Consider the following 6,294-nt stretch of genomic DNA (forward strand, 5'->3'; position numbering starts at 1 on the left):
CCCACTCAGCCAGCACAGAACCTAGATCCCTATAGCTCTGTCCAGGGCTCCGTGTGAATGAGTGGATACCAGACTCCTACTCTCTGCACATCAGAGGGACTGGCCATTAGTTCTATCTTTCCGGAGGTAAAACAGAGTAACAAATGGGACACGTATTTCTTCTTTTTCTTTCTTTACCTCAGGACTGTCTGAGATCATGTACGAAAAGCTAAACTTAAGTATTCTTTTGGTATGTAAAGATCCACGGAGGGTTAAGTAACAAAGCCGTAACTCCAGATAACCAGTGTCTACACAATTCACAAACTACCTCCACACGCACCATTTCCCTTCATGCCGACTGTATATGGTAGATGTATATATTCCACGTCCTTTATTGTTGAGCATATTCAGGTTCATGACAGGTGAAAGCAGTTTTCATGTTCTGACATTTATCCATAGGAAGACAATAGATTCTGACACCAAATCCTATTTTACCCATTTTAGGCTGTGGTTTCCTTTCCAAATTCCTTTGTCACTCTGTTCTACGTTTCAAGACTTTCTCCCGTTTTCCGGTCCATCAAAAGCCCTATATCATGATTTAAGTATTAAAATGTTTTTATATTATTTTTAGGGATTTGGGAAGGAGCAGAAGGATATCATTCATTTATACATCATTTCATTGATTCATTGGTCAGTCGTGGGTGGCCACGTCCACTGTGCCAAAGATTGGAGTCTGAGGAATATCAAGGTCTTTTAAGTCCCCGTGATTTGGTGGGAAGGTTGGAAATTGTGATACCAACCGGCAGGTGCCATAGGGGAGGTAGAGGTGTAGGACTGCGAGCGCTTGGACGGGAGGCGTCCTTTCACCGAATGCCTACATCTGCTCTCTTTCCCGCTCCCGAGGCTTTTCACTTTCCGCATGGCCTCTGAGGGACAGACTCTTCTTCTCATCCTGTAGCTGCTTCAATATGTTTCAATATAAATACTATTTTAGGAAAGACTTCCATCACTCCTTTAGGCAAATTAGATTTTCCTTTGGATTTCTGCAGTAACCTGCACTTGGCCTTCGCAGCACTTGATGACATTGACCTTAAATGGTTATACGTGGAGTTATTTGTCTAACTGCTTTTCTGCCCCAAATTGTAACCTCCTAGGAGCAGGAATTGTATCCGTTTGAACAGGATCACACATTCAAGGCCAAACACGCAGAGGAGGGGCTTCAGAAAAATGTTTTTCAATAAATGAACTTGCTTCAGGTGAACCATACATAAAATTAAAGCACCATCATAGATGGGCTTCTCTATGAATTTGGCACCAAAATATGAGTTCTGCTTCCCAGCTGAAAACGTAGGTGGAGCATATTAACTACCCAGTGTCTTTCTCACGCTCACGACTAACCCGAGACAAGAGTGTGAGGACACTCCCTTTCCACAGCTCCCTCTCGCCCACCTCACCTGCTGAAGAGGGGACCCAGGAGCCCCGGCTCTCGCCCAGCTCCACAACCCCAAGCAGGTCCCAGGCAGGTCTGGCGCAGCCCCATGGCAGGGGGTGGGGACGCCGTCGCCACAAGCCACCACCACTGCTGTCAGATGAATTACCCAGTCCACGGTCTGGACATGTGACCTGTACTCTCCTAAAGACTGTGAAGTGGAGAGGCTACAAAGGGGTCATAGATCGAGGTAAACAAGGACAACATAGGCTATGAGAAAGCATTCAAGAAGTAAAATTTGGAAGGGTCTGCTCTTTGGAAGGGCAGTTTAAAATTTTGGAGCATTCTCACATTGACTTATTTTCCAGTGGTGTGCTTCTCAGGGTAAAAGGTGCCATTATGTTTTCCTATTTAGAGACGATACTGAAAGCACAGACCACACGTCAATTGAATTCATAGAGAGCAAATTGGTTTTCGCTTCATTTCACCTGGCATTAATGGCTTGGCAGGAGCCATGGGAAGGCTTATTCTTGATTTAAAAGATGGAAATCCAAACCAATTCAGTGTTAAGTATAATGTAAAAACCTGTAAACAAATTGAAGATGGAAACTTTGAATTGGGAATAGTTATAAATGAAAATATCAGTGTGACTTGAAGCATAAAGCAAACTACAGTTGCCCCTTGAACAACACAGGTTTGAACTGTGCAGGTCCCCTTGTGGGCAGATGTTTTTTGTTTGTTTGTTTGTTAAAGTAGGATCCACACCCAACGTGGGGCCCAATGCGGGGCTTGAACTCATGACCCTGAGATCAAGACCAGAGTCAGATGCCTCACCGACTGAGCCACCCATGTGCCCCAGATGTTTTTTTGATAAAGAGAGTGAAGTACTATAAATGCATTTTCTCTTACGATTTTCTTAATAACATTTTCTTTACTTACTTTATTGTAAGAATACAGTATATAATACATATAACATACCAAATATGTTAATTGACTCTTATCAGTAAGGCTTCTGGTCAATAGTAGGCTATCAGTAGGTAAGTTTTTGGGGGAGTCAAAAATTATACATGGGTTTTCGACTATGTAGGGGGGTGGGCACCATTAACTCCCTCGTTGTTCAAGCACCAGCTGTGTTCTTTAGATACTGAAGTTGTGCTGAAAACCATAAACTAGTGACATATTAAGAGTCACCTGTGAGGGTGTTACAGCACCCCAGATCAGAGCAAAAGTGCAAGCACAAGAGACAGAAGACAAAGACTGTTAGAAATGCTCCTGCAACAAACAAGTAATTTGGAAACTGTCTTCTCATTATTGCCTCTCTCTGAAACCAGACTGAGTGAGCACATTTGTAGAAAGTTTTGGTGGGTACTTGCATCTCTGAAGACATTTGGAGTTAAGAATGGCAGGCTTCCTAGAACGGCAGAGGGAGCGAGTGACCGGGTCCCTGGTCTAGGGCAAATTATAACTCTCAGCGTTCGGTTTTACCCAGAGGAAATCTCTGGTGACATCACTCTGCCAATGAGTATAGAAGATGGTTTGACAAGCTTGAGTCATGATTTCCCTGGCTTCAGAATGATAAAGATGGAGATGGTCCCACACAGGGAGCCAGCACGAACGAGTCCACGGCATGTTGCTCAGTCTTTCCGGAGCACACAAATCACCTGCGGGTCTTGTTAAAATGCAGACTCTGATTCAGCAGGTCTGGGGGTGGGGCTCCCGGTGATGTCATTGCTGCTGGTCCTTAGACAAACACTTTGAGAGGCCAAGATCACCATCTGATGGAGTCTCCTATGGAGATCAGGGAGACCTCAGGGAAGAGAGGCATCTCTCCCGATGTCCAAGGGCTCGGGAAGTGTTGCTGGCAGCCATGGACACAGAACTGCATCAATGTGCCCAGATGTGAGAGAGAAGACCTGCAGGGGATCTCCCACAAGAGGATGGCAGCTTCGTCTCGCTGTCAGACCCAGAGCGGAAGCCACCAGGCAAGTGAGAATGCTCCCAACTCTCCTCTCGTCTCCCACCCATCCTCACTGCATGAGCTTCCAGGGTGGCCAAGGACAGTTTATCGTGGGACATGGGGAAAGGTGAGTGGGTGGTGGCTGGGCGGAGGGAGGTCCTGTGCTCATGGCTGGGGGAAGGCAAATTGCCCCAGGCGACTTCTGAACACAAAAGGAGATAGAAAATAGATTTTGGCTATTTGTGCTAGGAGTTCCCTACCTCGCACAGTGGGACAGACACTGGCTAATTGTTCACCAAATGATTTCCCCTTCCTCTGGGTCATAGAGCAGGGCCATTTCCCGTCTTGCCATCACACAACTGAGTTCTGGCCAATGGAATATGAGCATAAGTGACACGAGCCTCTCTCAGGCTGTGACTCGCTCCCCTCCACCCACTGGCTGAACGAGGAGTCCTCCACAGGCCACAAGGAGGTCGGAGACGTGAGAGGGAAGAAGGACCCTTGGTCTCTGGACTTCTTGCGGTCAACATGTGTCAGACTGTGACGTAAGGGAGAAACCTAGAATAGTCTATTGTGTGGAGCTGCTAGCTTCTGTGGTTGTTGGTTGAAACAGTTAGTCTACCTGAGAATAAACATAGGTAGGGCTGGAGACTCACTGGGGCCAAACGCCAACTACCGGAGTAAGGCGGGGAGACGTACCAACTTGTACCTTTAATGAGTTTTTTCTTTGAGTCACTCTGGGCAAACTTTTGGCTTGTGAATGCTCTTGGCACTAAGTCTTCTGTCTTTGTAAGGTTTGTTTTCATATGAGGCTGAAAGGTAAGTGTTCCTGGTGATCAGTAATGAGACAATGTCCCCTCCAATTCCCTCCTTCCTGACCCTTGACAGCCTTCAGGAGCCGAGGCCATTACTATGTGGATTTCCCGTGGCGTCTCTTCTCTTCTGCCAGGGAATTTTTCTTGCTTTTTAAAATATAGAATGTTATCTTTTTATAACAGCTTCTACGCCCAAGGGAATGACAACAGTTCACCAATTGAGAAGTTTTCTGGAGAACTATTTCCCCCACAACCCACACGAATGTACAACGGACTTATAGAACAAGGTAGCCAGAAAGTTCCTTTCATGATATGAAGATTGGTGATTTTTATTCAAAAGTAATATTGATGAACCACAACAGGGACTCTGCTGGGAACCACCATTCCTCTTGTTACCACTCAAGACCCAGTGTGATTAAATTCAGTTGAACAGATTCCCAAAAATAGGTCCAGTAAAGAAAACCTTTCTTCAGAATGTGACAGAATTCATACACTTTTAAGCCAATTGTTTGAGATCATGGACCTCCAGCCCCTTTGTTTGCTGAAATCTTAAAAGATCAAAACCTCAAATTGAATTTGGTTTTATTTCATTTTTCTTTAGAGCTTTGATCTCCCCCTCGGGATTTATCAATAGTTTCATTCTCTTTCATTCTCTTTAGACTTTAGAAGCTAAGTGGTGACATCAGGAAAATGTCATGTGGGCAAGCTCACGCACCTTGCTTTGAAGCTTCACGCGTTCCCCGGGGCTATCGGGCAAGGCAAGCCAGCAGACACGACGGCTATGAGCCCATGACTAATTCAAAGCAAAGCGAAGACACATTCGATGCATTCCTTTTGTGAAGCAACAATGGAAATGAATGCATAGATTTATTCACCTTTAATATTTTCTATGAGAAGACATCAAGGTCTTCTTCTGCCATTGTAGTGATCAGGTAAACTACATAAACCCAGATTACACTGTGCCAATGTCAAAGCATACAAAAAATATTTTAGGTATAAATAGGTTTTGTTTTGTTTTGTTTTTAAATCTGAAAGTGATCTGAGAAATTAGAACAGGTGATAGAGATGTATTATAGGCAGCTAATAAGACTTAGCCTTTGAAAAAACTCATCTTTAAAGTTTTACAAAGCATGCTGGATTTTAGAGAAACTTACTGGAACCACAATAATGGAGCTGCCCAGGGGTCTGCAGTACTTAGGGAAAGTGAACGGACTACAAAGGTAATTCTTTCCTGTCTGTAACTCAGCATGCTACAACCCTGTGCTATATGGGTATCTTTGTAACTCACATGGGGAGAACATTGTAGTAGAATCTGTTTGATAAAGTCATTGCTTATGAATAAGATGTAAAGGAAGTAGAATGGGGGGAGAGAAGATATTTTTAGTTTTTTGAAAGCAGTGCTACTGTTTTGGGAAACCATGAGCATTGCAGAGAATTTACCATTGCACCATAAATAGAAATATAATTGCTTTCATCCGCATTACATGGCTTTTTTATGTGCTGCTAAAAACAATTTGAAAAATGTAATGAAATTACACTGAACTTTTACTCGGAACATAGTTGTTGTTTTTTTCCAGCTAATTTAATGGTTTTTGTTGAAAATTTCCTGATGAGAATAAACATAAAAATAAATCCTATTAACTTCTAGCTAAAGATATACATTCAAAAGTTGGGGAAAAAATTAGCAGTGCAGAGTAATAGCCAGGAGCGAAATGTGTCCCACTGCAGAATGCCATTATATAATAACCTTATGCCCTTTATTGTGACAGGAGCTGAGTTGGATGTTTTGCTGGAAAATGACAGCGATAGAATTTTGACAGAAATTTATCTGTCCTCCTAGACTGTGGAATTCATAACATACTTTTTGTCCAACTTATGTAATGTTCATATGTGATGTTCATTTACAAATCTAAGATTTTAATTGGTCGTTGCTTTCATTGGGTAGATTTATGTAAGCATAATTCTACTAAATTAGGTACCACAATTTAAGAATAGTAACAATATATTTTTCCACTCTAGAAAATACACTTTAAATAATTTTAACCCACTATAAACATTTTGATAGTAGTTTTTAGAGACCACTCATAAAGCATTTTTTAAAAAAGCAGTAAGAT

The 6,294-nt window shown here is 42.8% G+C and overlaps 1 long non-coding RNA gene across 2 annotated transcripts; it reads left to right on the forward strand.

Annotated features, from left to right (window-relative positions):
• The first annotated feature begins 2,484 nt into the window (after positions 1–2,484).
• On the forward strand, positions 2,485–5,817 carry LOC144381552 (uncharacterized). Of its 2 annotated transcripts, none has more exons than XR_013446840.1 (2): positions 2,485–3,492; positions 4,364–5,817. It is a non-coding gene; the product is annotated as an uncharacterized LOC144381552 (long non-coding RNA). The 2 variants fall into 2 exon arrangements; XR_013446841.1 differs by having other exon boundaries at positions 2,485–3,390.
• Positions 5,818–6,294: the final 477 nt, after the last annotated feature.

Source organism: Halichoerus grypus, chromosome 4 (assembly GCF_964656455.1).
Source record: "Halichoerus grypus chromosome 4, mHalGry1.hap1.1, whole genome shotgun sequence".
Lineage (NCBI taxonomy): Eukaryota > Metazoa > Chordata > Mammalia > Carnivora > Phocidae > Halichoerus > Halichoerus grypus.